This window comes from Anser anser (assembly GCF_964211835.1).
Source record: "Anser anser genome assembly, chromosome: 1".
Taxonomy (NCBI): domain Eukaryota; kingdom Metazoa; phylum Chordata; class Aves; order Anseriformes; family Anatidae; genus Anser; species Anser anser.
This window is the reverse complement of record NC_139720.1, coordinates 7,434,496-7,454,086: the sequence shown is the minus strand read 5'-3', so window position 1 is coordinate 7,454,086 and position 19,591 is coordinate 7,434,496. Positions and strand designations below refer to the sequence as shown.

Here is a 19,591-nt window from a genome sequence, read left to right as displayed (position 1 = left end):
TTCCATTGGGCTAATATTCACTACTTGCTCTGTGTCAGTTGTGCCGAACGCTTGCTATATTTCAATTGTGTTCTGTGAACCACCACGTGGCTTTCCGACTGCGTGATTGCGACCCATTGAGGAAAGGAGATTAGCAAAGAATAAACTTCCAGCTGAGGCTTTCGGTTGTGCAAGATGCCACTGAGCTGCCGGGTGTATTTTTACCCATGCCCAGAAGATGTCTGGCTGCTCTGACCTACAAAAAACGGCCCTGTGAATGAACACAGTGCTGGCTGCTGCGGAAACACTGCCCTTTTAGGAGCTGCTGGGGGAGGGCTGCTTTATTGCAGGGTAGGCAGTGAGCTCTGTACTTTAACATCCTGAAGATATTTCACTATTTATTTAATCTCCAAATCCATCAACAAATGTTTTAGCTTCCCTGCTCTGCCTGTGCAGCGTCAAAGAACATTAAGCAGACCGGGACCTACATCTTCAGTAAAAATGTGTTTATGTAACTGTCTGCTCCAAATCCCACCAACTACTCCCACCGAGTCCCAGGCAGGATGCGGAGCAGCCTGTGGAGGAGCTGCAGGACCAAACCTCGTATCCGTTTAATTCCTACACACAGTAGTGCACTGCTTTTTATTCACCAACCACTTTGCAAAGGCATTAAGCAGCATCATGTCTATTTTACTGCCCTAGAAACTGAGGCAGAGACGGCCCAAATGACTCGCTTGGGGCTATAGACAGAAGAGCAGAATTGCCTTCAATACCTCATTGCTCCCCATATATCCACTTATAGATAATGGGATTAAGAGGGGAGCTGGGCTGTAGCATCCGGGGGTTGAATGTTAAACCTGAAAGGAAGAGTGAGAGACTGCTTTTGCCATGCTGGCAGGAGGATAAAGGGCCAAGGAGTGATGGAGGAGGTTTTGTAGGAACAAATGGAGAAGCCAAGGTCCCTTGGGGTCATCTAGGGGCTCTGGGCACCCCAGTGCCAGGACAGAGGTTACTGCAAGGCAAAATTGGGTTGCAATTCCAAGCTCACTAGCTGGTTTCCAGATATATCAATCACCCATGACTCCCATCCCCTTAGCAATGAAGGTGCTTTTGCAGTGCTTGAACACACCGTTACTCCTCTTGGACCAGAGATGGCAGGTATCAAAGCCCAGAAGATGGTTTTTGTGGTTTCTGCCTTCCTTGCTCCACCAGCAGAGGAGGGCCAGGTTGTCTGCCACCTTCCTTCCCACCCTGATGCACTCAGCCACATCAGCCTCCAACCCCCATCTTTCTTGGGCCTGATGTTCAGATAATTCACTCTCTTTATTTACCAGCCCAATTTTGTTTTCCCTGCAGAGGACACATCAACAGACGTTGAAAGCTTGAGAGAGGCTCACTCAGAGGCCCTGGTTTGGAAAGGAGCATAATGAGGTGTAGGACAACGCCTCCCCATTTGTGGAGAGGTGTAGTAGATCTGAAGGGAGCAGGGAACAAACCCATTTGCTTTGGCATCTTGCTGAAGTCACAGCAGAATGGCAAGCACACTGGAGCCTTCTGGTGAGCAGCCAGCTGTTGGGAGATGTTGTGTTTCAGCCCCAAAACCTTCTGCCCTTTCTCTGGGAACTGGCTATCAGGAATGGGGTCTTTCTTCTCGTCAGGGAACAATCTGGGAAATTCATTCTTGCCTCACTGTCGTTTCTCATCCTGCTTGCCTTGGAGACATCTTACTGTGTCTAACAGTTAGGGGCTCAGGAGTAAAAGCAGATTTTTGCAAGCCTGCCGTGCCGCTGTAAATGGCTCTGCAAATCAATGCTGGGCAGAAGAGAGGAAGGAAAGGGCTGGAATGTTAAACACATCTTTTCAGATTGGTAAAACTTCCAGGTTTTGATTTATAGCTTCATTGCCAAGTAGATTAATGTGGAATTCAAACACAACCAGCTCTTTGCTTTCCTTTCAGGCCTGACATATTAGCATGTCCCATTAATCTAGTCAGTTCCCAGCACGATGAAGGCTGAGGAAATGGGGGATTAGGTGTGTGAGAGTGTTGGGTGGGCAGCAGAAAAGGCCAGGAAAATCCACAAATAAGTAGCTAAAACCTTATCCAGGTCTCAGCGTGTAGCTGAGGCTATCGGGACCAACTCCCTTCAAGCCAGCAAACCCAAATCTTTTCTCCTCGTTCCAAGCAGAGGGCTTTTCAATGGGTTAGTTGGGTTTTGAGCTCTTTGCTGGGGCATGCTCTGTCCTCAGGGCACCATGATGCTCCAGGGAATCCTCCAGGAGGATTCAGGCTCCCTAAAGCCACCCTTTGAGTTATCATAACTGGGTCAGGCCCCTCCAAGCTTGCAGTCTCCTTAATTCCCACTTTAGTAGGAGGCAATCGTGATTTTTTTTCTCTATTACTTTTCTGAGCTAGTCCATGGCCTCTGAGGCTGCCCTTGAGAAGTCTCAAACTTTATTGCTACATATTTAAGCATTTATGAGACTTGAACTGCTTCCCTTAAAAGAAAGCAACAATGGCAACCAATACTAATCCCCCCCCCAAAAAAAAAAAAAATAAAAGAGGAAAAAAGCCCTCTGTCCAAAAGCCCCAGAGCTGCAGAAAGGGCTAATAAACCTCATGTGTTTCCAAAAGCTGCTTGGGAGCTTTTGGCTCACAGAGTTTCTCACCCCATCTTTGTTACAGGCAGAAGCAAAGAGGGTCAGACAGGCAGGGGAGGGGAAAGAAAATGCAAATGTTAAAAATTCATCTTAGCCAGAGAACGTATCCGAACAGGCAGGAAAAAAAGAAATCAGCCTATAGAGGAAGCCTGAGCTGGGCATGCGTGTTAATCACCCCTGGGCATGCCAAGTCAGCCTGTCCAGGGCTGGTATCCATCCCACACTGCATCGTGCAAGCGAGCAATGTGAGCCCAGTCCAGGTGAAGCCTGGGGGACAGGTGGGATGTCCTGCCCAGGGCTGAGGTTTTGAGATAAAAAGTGTTTGTGGAGCTCAAAGGAGCTTTCACCTCTGGGCAGTCAGGGACAATAGCCCATTTGCCCCTAAATACCTGCTCTCAGCAGCTCATGCTGTCTCATCTTTCCTTCTGCTCTCCGAGGCAGCTGTGGGTCAAGGCAAGAGTCACAGGGATCTCCTGGAGGGCAGGGATGGGACGCCAAGGGTTTACTGGGCAGTGCCTGAGTCTGAGTCATTAAATTGCCTTGGCGTGGCTGTGGGAGGAGAGCGAGTGGTCAAGCCTCGTGACCGATGTCTTTTTCTCAGAAAAAATAGCAGTCTCTTAAGTCAGGAGGAGTATTGGGCGTCCTTTTGTTCCAGCATAGATTTTTCCAACCTGTGTCTCTGTCAGAAACATTCAATCTCCAGCACGAGTCTGTCCTTGGAAGAGGAGCCTGGTTGCCCAGGGTTATGAACACGGGCACAGTCTTTCAGGGTGCTAATTCTAGCCCACTAATAAATGGGTTAAGATTGCCAATTCAGCTTCCAGAGGCCACCAGCCAAGCAGCAAACACAAGTGATGTGAATTATTTCCAGCCAGGGATGGGTTTGAATCTGACCCAAGCTCTCTTGAAGTCCATCGCCAATGATATGGGGGTTCCTGCCCCTGTCTTTGCTTTTGGCTTTGAGGGGTGAAAACTCTGCTCTCCACAAGGAATACAAGCCTTCCCAAACGGAGAGGATCCCCACGGAGGATCCCCTGCTTTGAAAAAAAAATGCAGCTACCAGCAAGGCAAGGGGAATGTTGCATTTGCAGTATTCCGAGGCGTAACTATTTTCTGCTCAATATTTTGAACCACGAGATGGGAAGCATCTCATGCTGCTTTAGTTATTAAAAATTAGGCATTTCAGAATGCCCCGAGAAACCCTTTTTGGTAAGAGCTTTGCCTTCCCCGGAGACACATTTCTGAACAATTCAGTCCTCTGAAGCAACTGAGACCAGTGGGGAGTTTTCCTGGAGAATTTTTGTTCAATTCAACCCCTTCTCTGTGTTTTTCCCCCAAAGAAAGAAATCCATCCTGAATTTGGGAGCCAGGGTAGCCCCAGGATGGGTCCACTTCCATCAGGTTTCCACTTGTTTCTTCTCCTGTGCAAACTGAAATCATCACGGGGAAAGCCTGCCTTTTCCTTCTCATTGCAAAATGCCTTTGTTGCTCCACCAAAGGCTCTGCTCAGTGGATGAAATTTCTTTTGGACGTTCTCAGGGAGCAAAGATGGAGCCAATTTGTGCCATTAATGTGGTCCTGTACAGCATCCAACTGTTTGGAGAAAACAGCTGCTCTTGGGCATGGCAGTTTGGGGGAAAAAAAAAAAAAAAAAAAAAAAAAGAAAAAGAAAGAAAAAAGAAAAAAAAAAAAAGAAAGGAACAGAGCAAAGACTTTTAATGCCATTGCAATGGCAGTAGCAGAAGGCACTGAAGTCGGGGTATGTCCTGCCTCCCTTCCCATTCCTCCCTCCCCCCAGGTTGGACTGAGGAGGATATTAACCCTGCCTGCCTTTGACACAAGCAAGAGGCTACAGCGAGTCTTTTACCAACATCCATACGTGAATTACTTCTGTAGTTTAAGTATAAAGAGCCATTTTTAGTGTCTGCTCCTTTTGATTAATCTCTAATGTTTTTTATTTAAACCTACTATGCACTGCTTGTGTTCACGTGGGCTCTCCTAAGAGAGTTGTCCTTTTCTTAAATTGGAAGCTTATGGAGCTGAGCTGGAGGGAAATAATCACGGGTTTTCAAACTCTGCCTTTTTTTGTTACTCCTCTTTCAGTTTGGGAGGTATTTTTTTAACAACATGAGTCCACTGAGGACTCCAGAACAGCTGACAAAGAGTACTTGGGGGCTGCTCCTATCCCCAGTCCCAATGAAGAGCTCCGCAAGGCAGCCAGAGCGAAGTCTCAAATGCAAAAAGTTATCCAAGGTCAAATTCCTCCGCATTGCGAACTTCCTTCTGGCACCCCAGCGGGGACTCAGTGTCTGTCCGGCACCTGGCAGGAGTTGGATGATGTCTGCAGCATTGCACAACCTGCAAGCACTGCTGCGTGCGACCACTTGTGCCGCGTGGGAGCCTTCGGCCACCGGCACTCGGGGGTGCTGGCAGCTCTCATAAAGCTCCGGGAGGGCAGGAATGTGGGTTTTACAACCCTTGCAAACCAACTTTGTTCCACTTCCATGGGGCCTGGTGTCAACCCCTGCGTGCTTAAGGGCTGCACGTGTTTGTACAGTCACCTCCATCCCGGTGAAACAACAGCTCGTGTGGTGGAGCACGAGCTGCTTGCAGGCTGAGAATTTTATGTTACTGTAAGTGGCTGTACTTGGGCTGAACTCCACTTTTGCTTTCTTTTTTAATATTTTTCTAATAGTTTTTAGGGCCCCACAGGAGCCTAGAGAGTCAGGCAGGTCATCGTGCATGGAGTCACAGCTGGGACAGCAACCCCGAGAGCCAGCAGGAGCATTGGCTGGGCTCGGCTTTGCAAAACCTCAGGCGATCAGTTAAGGATTTTGCAAAACCAGCCTGCAAACGAGGAATGGATTGTGCCAGACAAATTATATTACAGCAGCCATCGGGATGAGGAGGTAGGGAAGAAGGAAGGGGAATACACAGCACGGGGGTTGGATAGTTTCTAATTAAGGGGAGAACAGAGTCGCTGTTCATCTTGGAAAAAGAGAAGTTCTGGGAAGTGTGCTGCATCGCATATTCTCAGGCATTCATCATCTGAAATGTCTCTTAATTGCCACTATTATATCACATCACAAACATTCCTGTAATTTCTCAGTCACAGCCTCCTACAAAGGGATCCTTTCATTCAAGCCATTTTCGCAGAAATCTTTTCCCCTCGGACCTCGGTCCTGTAACACGCTTAGAGCAGGAATCTGGAAGTGGGATTTTTTTCCCCCCCCTTTTTTTTTCCTAAACACCAGATGTTGCTTTGCAGACAATACGTTTCAAGCAAGAAGCGTGTCCCATTTTCAACCTCTTTCCTCTTTGTCCCAAGATAGTCAGCTCTTAACAGCTCCTCTTCCTCTCATGGTAAAAGCTGCGATGTAAACAGTCAGGAGGTTTGTAGTGTCAGGAGCCAGCTGAGTCCCGCTAACTCAGGCCCAGGCTCCCTGACGCGGGGCTGCCTTCAGCATTTGGCTCAGCCAACAGACAGCATTTATCACGCGGCCTCCCCTGCTCGCCTCCTAGCTCCTGGCTCCACTTTCAGAAACTTTCACATTTCTGGGGGCTGCATTTTCCCACCATTTAGTAAAGAGCCGGATTTTTTCCTCCCAGAAAATACGCTTACGTGTCAAAGGCCAAGGACCTTAGAAAATATCAGTAGTTGAGCAGCCTAAATATAGCACCGAGCTGAAATCCTGAATTCCTGCGAAGGAGCCAGTGTCAACAGCACTCGTCTGTGGGACTGGGATGGCTTGCTGCTGCCCGGGGTTTTTCTGTGTGTTATCATCACAGCGCCTGGATGTCCGGGCAGGAGTGAGGAGACATTCCTGTAGGTGTCCTGGCCAAAGCCCTTCATATCTAAGGGCTTAATTATTCATAAGTGTCTGCTCCAGCAAAGGGCACACGGCTTCAGAGCCACCCAAAACTGAAGACACTGCCCTCCAGTTGACTTGCACCTATGTGTAGCGAGGGGTTTGTTGTGTGGCTGGGTGTGCAAAGCCCAGGGTTCAAGGGCTGTTGCTGACTTTGACAAGGAGTGATAATGACACAGACAAACCCCATCACAAGCACCGAACCAGGCAGGAGTGCTTAAGCCTTGACCCATCACTCGATAAACTTTGGCTCCAAGGAGTTGTCCACCTCCATCCCCTGACTGAAGACTGTCATTCCCAGCCACACCACTTCATAACAGCAAAACTGCTCACGTATTTGTCTGCGGGTACTTTAACAAGCACAAAATTGTTCACTTGACTCATTTCATCTCATAGTAGGTACGAAAAATAGACCCGAAGTGACCCATCTGTCCTGCACAGGTCTGGGATTGCCCAATCCCCCTCTGCCTTCAGCCTGTGCCAGCATCTATCATTTACTAATGCAAACGGGTGAGGCCTTATCCTTGAGCTGTGGGTGGCAAAGGAGCCATCGCCCTTAGAGCTTCCTCTCCTCCTTGCATCAGTCTTGGGAGGGCTGGGAGCAAAAGAAACCTGGCCAGGAAAATGCAGCAGGGAATACGGCACACACAGTGCTGAAATGGCTCGCTGATGCTCGAGGGTGGACAGCTAATTTTTGTCAGAGCTGATAACCACTGGTTTACCTCACCCTTTTTCATTTCACAAACCCGACTCTCAGTGGATCTCATTATCCTGGACGCTGTTCAAGAGCCTCCCCATCCTCTAACAGGGCTCCAGACACCTTGCAGGTCTCCAGGGATTAATTGCTGTTAATATAGCCCAAATATAATATTTCTCAGTGGTACATTTACTCCTGTGTCTTGAAAGTTTGCTGTGTTTTAGGAATGAGTGCATCGGGATGGCTTCCTGGGATTTTCTCCCAAGGTTTTTTTGAAGGAAAGGTCTTCTCCAAAGCTTTCTGCTCACAGACCTTCTTTCATTCTCAGACACTATTTGCTTTGGTGATGTAAAGAGAGCACCTGGTGCAAGCAGACTCCTGTTTCAGTAGCTGGTATGAGACCTGGACAGGGTGATAGACCCGAAGTATCGACTAGCCTGTGACCTTGAAGAGCTCCACTGCCCTAGAAATACCATGTACCTGCCTTCTTACAGAATCAGCCAACTCGCTTCCCTCCCATCTGCTGCTTCTTCCCTTCTTTTTGAATATTTTTTGCTCTAGCTCTTCTAGCCCAGAATTGCACCCCTATACCCACCCTGCCTCCTGTTCGTAAGCAAATTAAAGTGCATAGCTTTGCAATTTTATTGCAATTTGCATTTTTAAAGATGTCATTGCTCCCAGCTCCTCCGAGGCAAAAGCCAAACGCCACTTAGGATGCCAAGCACTGCTTCACACGTCCGTGGTGCACCCTAGGAGAGGGTGCAGCTGATGGAGCATTGTATTCCGGCAGCTGCAGAGCACACGACCCTTTGAAGAAGATTCCCTTCTTAGTCATCACTGCCCTAAATTGGATCACCCATAATACACTTTCTTTTTACATCAAAATACCCAGAAGGTCTTCATGCAAATTGAAATGCCCTCAGAAAACAAAAATGATAATAATAATAACCTGAAAGGATTTTGCTGGGTTGTTTGACAGTTTGGGAAATCTGCAGAATCACAAATCATTTGACAGCTTTGTAGCCATGAAAATAAAGGGAATTTTAAATTGGTAGCATCACAGCAGTGCGAAGTCTGGAGACAGGCTGGGACAAAGCTGGACCTGAGATCAGCACTTTTTCTGATGCTGTTTTGGACTGGACAAGTCTTTTGGGGGGTAGCTGAATGCTGGGAAGTGGTGGATAAGCTGCTTCATTTTGGAGGGAGGAGGGAAAATGCAGAAATTAGCAATGCTTTTAGGTTGATGGGTGAGATGTGCCTCGGGTCCATTGCCCTGGCCCAAAATGAGGATATTGTAGGCTCTTCACCCAGCTTTAGTTTGGGGACTGTAGGGTATTGGGATCTTGTATGTTCTTTGCCTCCTGCACATTGGTGTTTCCTGCTCTTGTTGTTCAGATCGGGTTTGGGATGGTCCAAGTTTATAACACAGTAAACTTTTATATCTGCTGCAATAAGCATAACAGATACCTTAATGTGAGACAGCACAGCTCACATGGGCAATGCAGACTGTGTCATGGGCTCAGGTCTTACAGATGAGAGAGATTTCAGCACCATGGGCTGGTAGAAGTGAAAGTTGCTGTATAGAGTTGAGACCATACATGTGGAAGCAGGATTAACAGCCTTGGAAACTGTTGTATTCCCATGCACAATACATATATATATATATATGTATATATATGTGTGTGTGTATGTATATATCAGGAGCAGGATTTTGTATTGACCTTGGTCTTCAACCTCTTTCACCCTCTTGTCCCTACGTTAGGCAAGGATAGAGGATACAAATATTTCTGGTGGTGCTGGCTGGTGGCATGTAACATCTTCTCCTTGAAGCCTTTGAGAGGAGGAGGAAAGCCGTGTTGGCTTGCTTGCTTCCAGGGCTGGGCACTGGGAGAGGGTCTGAACACCCATGGTGGCAGCAGGGAGAGGTGTGGGACAAGATGTGACACTGCTACTGAGGCAGGGCAGCCCTCAGCAACCAGCCCCGGGCTGCTCAAGCTCACCAGCACAAGGCATCAAAATTGCCCTTTCCAGGTTCTTTTGAGCCCCTTTAATTTAATTTGGGTTGTTTCCAGAAAGTTGAAGAAGCACAAAGAAAATCCAACCAACCTCTCTCTTGCCTTTTCCCGGGTAGTGGTAGGACCAATAAAGATCTCTCAAACAGCTAAAGGTTATGTTACAAAGAGATTCACACATCTTTTTTTTTTCTTTCTTTCTTTTTTTTCTTTTTCTTTTTCTTTTTCTTTTTCTTTTTCTTTTTCTTTTTCTTTTTCTTTTTCTTTTTCTTTTTCTTTTTCTTTTTCTTTTTCTTTTTCTTTTTCTTTTTCTTTTTCTTTTTCTTTTTCTTTTTCTTTTTCTTTTTCTTTTTCTTTTTCTTTTTCTTTTTCTTTTTCTTTTTCTTTTTCTTTTTCTTTTTCTTTTTCTTTTTTTCTTTTTCTTTTTCTTTTTTCTTTTTTTCTTCCTTTTCCTTTTCCTTTTCCTTTTCCTTTTCCTTTTCCTTTTCCTTTTCCTTTTCCTTTTCCTTTTCCTTTTCCTTTTCCTTTTCCTTTTCCTTTTCCTTTTCCTTTTCCTTTTCCTTTTCCTTTTCCTTTTCCTTTTCCTTCTCCTTCTCCTTCTCCTTCTCCTTCTCCTTCTCCTTCTCCTTCTCCTTCTCCTTCTCCTTCTCCTTCTCCTTCTCCTTCTCCTTTTTATTTTTACTTTTTGACTGTCCTTCGTTTTTTTGGATTTTCCTCTCCTTTCACGAGCCTGAGTATCTGGAGACAAAAGGTGTCACCAAAAGGCTCAGCAAGGCAGCATTAAACATGTGCCGTTTGACAGCACAAACTCAAATCAGACACCAGAGCTGCACGTTAGCTGAGTCAGAAGTGTTTTACTGCCTTCAGCCTTCCTGTGTGGGAAGCACATGAGAGGACGTGGACAAGAGGCTCCCTCTCTCAAAGCACAGCATTTACCAGCAAAACCTCTAGCAGGGAGGATGCACAAACACAGCAATGAGGAATTAGATGCAGGCACGAAGCCGCGATGCACAGTACCACCTAGTGACTGAGCACGGCTACGTAGGAACCCCGCTTTCAAAAAGCATTTGCAAAATGCGGGGTCCGTGTCCCCACCCTGTCTTTAACCTTATTTCCCTTCCAGTTTTACCACACTACTGCCTTCTGTGGGCAAAGGCACAGTGCTGTTTGGGCAACCCTGATTTTTTTCCTGCTTTTTTCTGGCTTCCTTCTTGGGAGGAGGACTCGGGTTGGGTGAGATGGGGCTCCCAGTCCAGCAGGCAGCCCCGTTTTTTTGCCCTTTGGGGTGTGCAGGTTGGGCTTAGCTTGAATCCCCCACTGAATTACGCAGGAAGAATTTCTCAGTGCATTGTGCAGAGGGGATAGGAAAAAAATGCAAGGTCCACTGAGTAACGCAGCCTTTCAGGGCATCCAAAATGAAAAGAAATAAATGCCAAGGCCTTGTTCCACTCGCAGTAACAATGTGAAAGAGCAGTCTGACGGGCTCAGCTCAAGAGAGGGCTTGTAACCTTTCCCATTAATTTCTTTTCAAAGAATTGCTTATTGAAGGCTAAGCTGTTTTCTATAAGCCTTAGGGGCTGAGTGTGTGTCTTTGTCCTGTTTTATTATTATTACTGCTCCTCTTCCTTAGTCTCTTTTAAGAGAAAGCAGTTACTGTACATTGCTGACATTTGTCTCTCTCCCCAGCTATCTGAGATGAGCCCAGCACTGAGATGGGAATTCTGTCACCTTTTGGCAAGGCTGGGATTGCATAAAGCACAGTGAATAAATCCACATCCGTGGGATTTCCCCGTACTGATTTACTCACAATCCAAGCTGCTGGGCTTAAAATGGGTTTGATTCCTGCTCCTCGTTGGAGTCCCTTTACATATAATCTGGAGTGGCAGCTAAAAGGCTCCGCTTGGTCCGTGTGTGTGGGTGCAGATGTGGCTGGGTGGCTGGAGACGGATCTGCAGCTCGGGGGAGGCAGCAAACCCCACGAGCCCTCACGCCACCATCCCTTGAAGGGAAAGCAGCCCCAGTACACAGCTTTAATTGTTTCATGAATTACAGCTGGGATGGAAGGAGCTGGGGCCGTGCTCTGTGCCCTGCATGAACAGACGGGAGGGGACGTACACATCAGGTTAGGGTTGGTTTAGGGTTACGGTTGGGGGTAGCATTAGTGTTGGCCCTGGGTTGCAGTAGTGTTCCCTTCCTCTCACCCAGGGAAAGCTGTCCCAGGGAAAGGAAACTCAGACCTCTCCTGGACCTTGGCTAGAAGCTGCACCATTGATAAGCAGCCCCTTACTTGCAAGCAAGCATTCATTATTTGTATGCCAGGCAAGCTGAGGTGGTTCTCAGAGACTTTAGATGGGTGTCACTTCCCTGAGTTCATCAGAGATCCTCTGCTAAACACTGGCTGAGATTGCTAACCCCAATACTGTGTGTCATTCAGTCACTAAAATCTACCAAATCACCAGAGTACAGAGAAATAGCGTATTTGGTGTGGTCTCCAGCATGTTTCTTCCCCAGATTTTGTGCTGAGACAAAATGCACGGCCACCGAGTGCACCGATCCCACCTGGAACAACCCCTCTCTCCCAGCCGAGGGATGAGGGATTTCACACACGTGGCTATCCCATGCTTAAATACAGCTTTTCCAGCAGGATTTCTTCCTTGGTTTTTATCCTCCTTGAACTTATTTCTCCTTGAACTTTTTGCTTTTCTCTTTCCCACAATCCCTGATGCTACATCTGACCCCCGTGCGTGGCAGCCTCCGAAGAGGCTCCGGCAGCTGGGTAAACACGGCTGAGTGAGCAGGGCCCTTCTCTGTAAGTCACCAGGAAACCCAAAGGCTGTGAGGGCCAACAGTTCAGCAGGGACACGATTGTGTCATCGCAAGACCTGCTCCTCCCAAACACCAGGAAAACACAGCCCGAAAGCTGCCTAGGCGAGTTGCTCATCAAAGAATGGGTTTTCCACCCCATAGCTCTCCAGAAATGGCTTTTTCCTGTTTTATTTCTTTCTGCCACGCATGGTGGTTGATCGTGCTGTGGGAGACAAGTATCCATGGAGATACATTAGGAATTTCTTTCCCATCTGGGATGTTTCAGCCACAGCGGGCTGTACCCATCCCATTCCCCTTCCAGGGCTGAAATAAGTCCAGGGAAGGGACAGTGGGATGGGAAATGGGAAAGGTTAAAAGGCTGAATTCTGTCTGTGGTCGCACTGGGGTAAATGTGAATTATGGCAGTGGGTTTGCAGTGGACTGAGGGAGAACTGGGTCAGGTCAGCTGCTTCTATGGGATGTGGGAACAGGCACCAGGGTGAGGAGCAGAGCAGAGGAGCCAGCACTCCCCACACTTTCCCTTCCATGTTGCAATGGATGTTGTATTTCACAACATACTTTAGTCCCAAAATTTGTCTAGTGGTTCTGCCCACTGTGGTCTCTTCTGGCTCTTGAGTTTGTGGCTTGGACCCGTGCAAGCTCCCTTTGACCTAGGGCACTCACTAATTCCCATCTCCCAGCACGGAGCAAATCCTGCCCAGGAAGGAGGTGAGTGGGGTCCTGAGCCCCCAGCCCCATGAGCACACTCCTGCCAACGACCATGGGCAGTGACTTCTGACCTGGGGAAAAGCCAGCCCACCCCCAGCTGTTGCCTTGTTACTCTCTGACACGGAAACTTCAAACTTTTAGGCTTCCAAATCACCTGGAAATGTGCTGCAGGTTATAATCCAGCAGGGGGTCCTCAGATCTGGAAGCACTTTTTTATTCTGCACATCACCGTTTTGCAGGGGCTTTGTCTAGACTCAGTTCATACATCGCAGCTTTGCAAACACTCTCCTAGTGTTGCATTAAAAGGAAAGCAATGTAGGACAATTGTTGCAATTATCTCCAAAAGCTTGGGGGATGCAATGAATCCTAAAATCTTTCCCAGCAATGCTGATTAAGACCTGGACGTGATAGGTTATTCCACTTTGAGGAAGTTTCTAGTGTTTTAACATTTTGGATTCTGTTCTGGTTCTGAATGAAAACTCCTAGTTGTGCAATTCATCATGGCAGGAAAATTCTGCTCACTGTGCCTGAAGACAAGGGGAGGATGGGTTTTAGTGGAACAGTGACCAAATCAAGTCTTCTTCTTAAAGGTTTCTCATTAAAATAGAAATAAAATAAAATAAAATAAAATAAAATAAAATAAAATAAAATAAAATAAAATAAAATAAAATAAAATAAAATAAAATAAAACAAAACAAAACAAAACAAAACAAAATAAAATGAATACAGAAAAACAGAAATCCTGAAAACAGAAAACATCCTGGGATTTTTTTCCCCAGATCTACAAATCTCATATGTTTTCCTGAAATGCAATGATTAGCATGCAAAGCAACTCATATTAATCTTCATCCATTGCTGCAAGGCAAACTTTTCCCTGCCGTAAATTGCTAATTTCACCAGGATCTGACCTTGAATGCAGGAGCCAGTATAATATATGCTGATATGGCCAAACTGGCTAGGAGTCTCAAGCGAGCACATACCATGACAAGTCCCGCAGTCAAGAATTCATCAGCGTTATGCTAGCAGAGGATCTGACTTGCCGTGGTATTGGCACATGTGAAAATTAATCATATCCTGCAACAACGTTCACAGGATGCTTTTAATTTATTACTAATTCTGCACACTCTTACAGCTGCTGAGCCACTGCCAGAGGGTATCGTAACGATGCAGCTGGCACCCCTGCTGGGATGGCCATCCACATGGCCAACGTGACGCGTTGCATCCGTTGTCCCCACTGATACCATTGCGTTTGCCACCTGAGCTGAAAAATTGAGCCCTGTAGCTGTGGTTTCAGGAAGCTCATTTCCTGTGTGGAGAATAAGAATAAATTATGTTTCCTTATAGAAGGATAAGAATAAGAATATACACATTTATGTGAAGATAATATATAATCTGCATAGGCTGAAGGAGAATGTATAAAATCTAAAATATTTCAAAATATTCAAATCTGCAGAATAAAGTAGCTCTTGGCTCATGCTATGAGTTTCTACCACCCAGCTCCCCCATGCCAGGTGTTCAGAGATGAGATTTGTGGAAAAGCTGGGCTCATTACAGACACAGAAAAAGGAGGATAGATTCTTGCCATTCAGATCATTCTCCATGGAAGAGTTTGCTTTGAGCAGACCAAGAGAATCTGATTTTCATAGAAGCTGTGATGTGTTTGATGGTTGGACCAGATGACGGTGGTTGGACCAGGTGATCTTGGAGGTCTTTTCCAAACTTAACGATTCTATGGTTGTAAGATTTCCAAAGCTGAAGGTGAAATATAAGGTGAAAAGAAGGTACCACTGAGCTCAAGGCAGGATCAGAAGACTTTGCCCCACCAGGATGTATAGTCATGTGATGATTTGGCATTTCTTTAATTCCATCAAGCTAGGACATTCAGTGGTAGGACTGGTTTAAGTTCACTTTGCCTGCAGTCTTGGACATCGAGATGTGAGCCTTTGCCTGCGTTTTCTATGCTAAGACTGCCTTCTTGCACAACCTCCCCATCTCCTTCCCCCTTGGCCACCAAAGCTGAGGAAAGGTGGTGCACAGCAGAAGACCCACGCATCATCTGGGAACGCTTCTCTCTTAGTCCCCCAGCCCTGAGGGTAACTGAGAGGTGACAGGGAAGGAGAGCCCACTCCCTGACCCAGGCATCTCCCTGGCAGGACCTCAGTGATGACACTGTAATACTGGGGGAATCAAATGAAGAAGGCCTCACACATAATCCTATAAACCCTGGAAAGAGAGATGGGACCTCACACCCACTGCAGGGGAGACCAAAGTGATGGGGCTGGAGGAATCCCCACCTGCTCCACTTCTCTGCTGTCTTCTGGGTGCTCACCAGGAAGGACTTTTCCCCCATCACTGCCCACTTTGCATTACTCTATTCTATTTAATGATGTTTAGGGCAGGCAAGGAGCAGTCCTACAACTTCAAACGACCAAAACACAATCTGTCACAGCTGGGCAACTGCAGCCGTCTCTGGTGCATAAAGGCTGATGAAACTGTGGTGTAAGTAAAGCACGGCAGCTTCAGGATTGCCTTCAGAATTGCTTTGACACAGCCAGCCATTGGTTTTCACTCGGATACATGCATCATTAGAGCAAAAAATACATCAAATTTACCCATTTACATATGCATATAGATGAGAAGGTGGTCCACAGAACAAGAAACAAACTGCCACTCTTCTAGCAGCAAGCTGAATCGAGTATGCGTGTAAATCCAAGGAGGGGAAGGTGGGTTCTGAGTTAGGGTATTGCTTCTTGTGCCGAGAATGTAGATCCAAGTAGAAAAAAAAAGCCAGTGTTCGAGCTCCCATCTTTGTAACTGCCTGGCACACAACCCCAGAAGGATCTGCCTCCAGGTCGGTGCAACCATGAGACTGGATTAGGGCAGAACTGAGACCTTCCAAATGAAAACCTACCAAGTTCAGCCGGAGTCCCGCTTTCACCCCCTCTTTCTTTTATAATTATCCGTGGATAATTATAAACCATAATTACATCATTATAATGATAAGCCAATTACAAGAGCGAGGCATCTTTTCAAAATCATGTAATAGGAAGAGAAGGGCACACGTTCCCCAAACTCATGCTCCTGCAAAGCGTTTCTGACAGCCTCTCCTCCACCAACAGTCCCTTGCAGCCGTGGCACCGAGCACAACCGCAGCCTCAGCACGGGTCATTACCTACGTGATGGCTGCATTTTGATTTTACTACACTGCCTACCTCGGTCCAGCCGAGAGTAAAGGCACCAGATGTGGATGCTATGCGACGTGGCTGTGGGGCTGGGACTGCTCAAAGCATTTTGCAGGTGCAGGATGATGGAGGGCACAGAGGTCCTGGGCATTTCCAAGGCAGGCAAGCCTGTGCTGTGTGTGCTTTTGCCCAGAGCAGCAGGCATGTGGGCAAGCATGTGGTGGTCAATGCTCTCATTCCCATCACATTCTTGTCTCCTTTAGTGTGCATGCCTCAAGCACTTGGCTTTTTTTCTTATTTTCACATGAGGTTGGGCAATCTTCATGGGGAGGTGGCACCTTGAAGCTGACTGTGTCCCTAACTTGTGTGCTGAGCAACCAATCGCTCCTCTTGGCTTTCCTGAAGCCTGTCCCAATGCAAAGCAGTCTCAAGTGGTTTTTTGGAGCGATTTGAGGCATAGCTGTCCTAGGAGGTATCATCCCTGCAGGATGCTGTGATGCCCCAAGGATGCTGCAAGGAGCAGTGCTAGAGAAACACCCATGCTTGCACAAATGTCCATCTGCAGAGCACTGCACGGCAGGGGCCCGATTTGTGATATTTGCATCTCTTTAGGCTCCTCTGGCTGCAGATGAAGAAGGGGTTTGGGGCGGTCTGGCTCCCCAAGCTGCTCTCTAATTAACTCCAAATGCCACTTTTCACTCTGAGGCAACCGGCAGCCGCCGCAGATTGCACCAGGGGTGAGCCACAACCTTCAGAAAACCATGAGCTATGGAAAAAAAAAAAAAAGGAGCTGTGTTTGGCCATCCTTTGTCAAAATGCTAAGCAGCAGCAATGCCAAAGTTGGTAAATATTCTGTCAAAGGCCTGGGAGGCCACAAAGAGCATGTTTTAACAGTCGCCAGTACGAAATTTGCATCTGGCAAAGGTCCTGCTCTGCATGGGGAGCCACGTGAGCTCTTGGGGTTAGCATTGTGCCTTGAATGCATTTTTCACCCAACCTCCTGGTTTCTAGGGATGCCATTATCAACGGAGGGCCTGGTTTTATTATTAAGTAGCAAATCAATCCAGCTCCGCCGAGCACAGTCCAATTATTGCTTGTAGTTACTGTAGGCTGAAGAAGTGTTAAATAAATGAGCATGCTGGAGGTATTTAACATTTTGGTCCCGCCGTGAGCACCCAGCTCCTTGTGCATTGGTCCTGCTGCAGACTGCATGGTTTTGGGGGAATTTTTGGTGGTCAGGAGGCAGGTGGCGGTGCTCTGTGCAGCCCCAGCCTGTTGCAGGGTAATTGGTGGTAAAGGCAGGCTGCTTTTTTCTTTTGTTTCCCAAGCGAGCTGGGGGCTGAGATAGGGTAGGGGCCTCTTCCTCCTCCTCTCTGCAGGAGCTGAGCTAAGCCCAGCTCATGTGTCAGCCGAGCAAGGAGCCCGGCAAAACCCCGCCGTCTGCCCAGGGGACAGCTCTGAGCACTCTCCCTCCCTTACCACCATTCTCAAAGCACCCCAGCTGTTTGTTTTTGCTTTTCAAACATTTTAGGATTCAGGTTGTTCGGTGGAAATAAAGCGTTGCGTAACACACAGGCACCTAGTTACTCATTACCTCGTTAGCACGATGATGTATGAGCAGCCACGCCATTAAAATGATGCTCGACTGCAATACAGGCACTGCTAAACGGACTCGTTTAAAAAACTATTCCCTTACATCTGGCTTTCTTTTTCTTTTTTTTTTTTTTTCACCACCTTCTTTTTTCTCTTCCTTCCCTCCAGCTTTTCTCCTTCTGCTCATCGGGCTCAGTTTGAATGCCCGCCTTCAGGTGCCAGGGTTTGGGAGATGTGGCCGAAGCAGCGTGCCCACACCGTGCTAACAGCAGCAGGCTGCTGGCTTTGGCACCCGAGCTCATTAGCGTTCAGCCGTAGGGTCAAATGAATCGCTCTTCCTAAGCGTTTTTTTATTATGATTATTATTCGCTGTTTCTGCCAGGGAGTGCATAAAAATGACATTTACAACCCTTCGCCATAATTTATGTCATTTTGTCCCTGGTCACTTGGTAATGTAGAAATCAGTTGTCTTCACTAGTTTAGCAAAAAAAAAAAAAAGTCAATTTTACGTCAAAGTGGGTGGCAGATTCTCATTTTTCTTTGTCATAAGCAGCAAGCCATCTTCAGCCCTACACTGGTTTAAGGATCTTTTTTTTTTAGGGGGAGAAAAAAATGAGAGGGAAATAGGGTATTTCCTATGGATTGCCTTGTTTATTTGCTTGGGCTTTCTTGTTGCTTCGCAAGGGGAAATCAGCAGGAAAAGGAACTTCTAGTGAAAGCCATGAAAAGGAATGACTTCCAGATTTCCCTCCAGATATTTTGCACAGCCCTACATAAAATACTTGGAAACCTGTTATTGAAATCAGCTCCTCTAAAGGGTTGTGCTTTCCTGCCCTGAGATGAGTGGAATGGCCTTGACATTCGCCGTCCTCCTTGTGGGGAAACTCAGCAGCCTTGTAGCCTTCTCCTCATCCTCGTGGTGCCATGGAAAGCCACCAGGACAGAGACCAGCCAAGTCCTGATGCCCAGAGCTTCTCCACTGTGGCTGAAGAGCAAAGCAGTGGCTGCTGCATGCTTCCCCAATTTTTCTCCATCTACAAAGCATAAAAGTACAGAGCATGCTTTGCAGATATCCAATATGTGGCCCTTAAATTAGAAACTTAAATATGAAGTATCTTCATTTTTCTAGGTAAGATCTAACCATGAGGCCTAAATTCAGAGGCCATAGGATTTCTTGACCCCACTGCCTAAGTGGGAGGAGAAAGCAGCAGGTTTCCATCAGGTGTATCAACGCAATATTTGCACTTTAATGAAGCCACAAAGATCTGCGCTGGCTCAAAATCTGAATTTGCGTGCTCTTCCTAGAGGGTTTATTGATTTTGGCCACATGCATTTGAAAGGACCCAGCCCAGCATTGGTGGCTGTGTGTGACAGGGATAGTGATGCTGTACGGCTCTGGGTGTGAGTGTGCAGGGACACGCACTACGTGACCACCACTGGAAAAACGCCTCTGTTCACCACCAATGATCACACTCAAGGTCTCGAGAGAGGCTACAATTATCCCCTGCCTAGAGCCTAGAGCAAATCAGCATTTTCCCAGTAATTGCAGTGTAGTAACTATTGTAGATGTTGACTTTTTAATAGCAAACACTGCTCATGCATTAGATTTACAGTCAGGTTAGTTAGCTTTAGTGACTTGGGAATCAATTACTGTGCCGTACAACATGACCAAAGATTATAGGGTAGCCTGTGTAATAATTTATACTGCCATCTAGGAGTGAAACTGTAACTTCATCGTCTCACATGGAAAGACGCTCTGTTTGTACAGCAATAATTCCAGTAATGATAATGATAGCCGTAAAGAGGAAGGAGGAGGAAAACGGTGATTACAATTTAGGGGAAGACCTGTGTACAAATAGGGCACTGGGAGGCACAGGCAGCTTGTTCCCTTTAAATTAGTTGTCAGAGTGACAATACCGGCAGCATTTTATTAATGGATAAGTTTTCCCAATTTAATCCTCTTGGGTTGACAAGCTAGACTGGGCTGTCCCCATCCTTTGGTCTCTGGTCTGGGCTCACAGCAGTGGTGGCAGCCCCTGGCTCCTTGGTCCTGCTTTGCCCGAGGCT

At 46.9% G+C, this 19,591-nt stretch overlaps 1 protein-coding gene across 8 annotated transcripts in view; it reads left to right on the top strand.

Annotated features, from left to right (window-relative positions):
* The window catches only part of FRMD4A (FERM domain containing 4A), a 362,821-nt gene that overhangs the window by 190,956 nt on the left and 152,274 nt on the right, over positions 1–19,591 (top strand). The window lies entirely within an intron of this gene.